Raw genomic sequence first — 482 nt, 5'->3', positions numbered from 1 at the left:
GAGATCAAAATGGTGGGTGTTGCAATTTTTGTATGTCATACTGTATTTGCGTAGCAGATTTTCAAACTCCCCCCCCCCCCCCCAAAAAAACACTTTTTTGAATTTGAATGCACAAAAACAATATAATGCCCAATTGTTTAGCAAAATATAAACAATGTTACGCCGAGTATATAGATACCAAGCATGTCACACTTTAAAATTGCACATGTGCGTACAAAGGTGACAAACGGCATCAATTTTACTATCACTTGCGGGTGTTAGGAAGCCGCAGCTCGCATGTGGGAGACTCCCGCACCTCGCAGGGGGATGTCTGGCGACAAGACACCTGCCAGTGTAACCCAGGTGCCAGGCCGCTAATTCTAGTCGCCAATGCGACCTGGCACCTGGGGTTTGTCGAGCCCTGCGTTATAGCAACTATGGTATATATACACTGGAATTTTTATTTATATTTATACTAGTAATGGCGGTGATTAGCGACTTAA

Source organism: Pelophylax lessonae (assembly GCF_965119305.1).
Source record: "Pelophylax lessonae genome assembly, chromosome: 11".
In the NCBI taxonomy this organism is placed as follows: domain Eukaryota; kingdom Metazoa; phylum Chordata; class Amphibia; order Anura; family Ranidae; genus Pelophylax; species Pelophylax lessonae.
Note: the sequence above shows the minus strand (reverse complement) of the source record.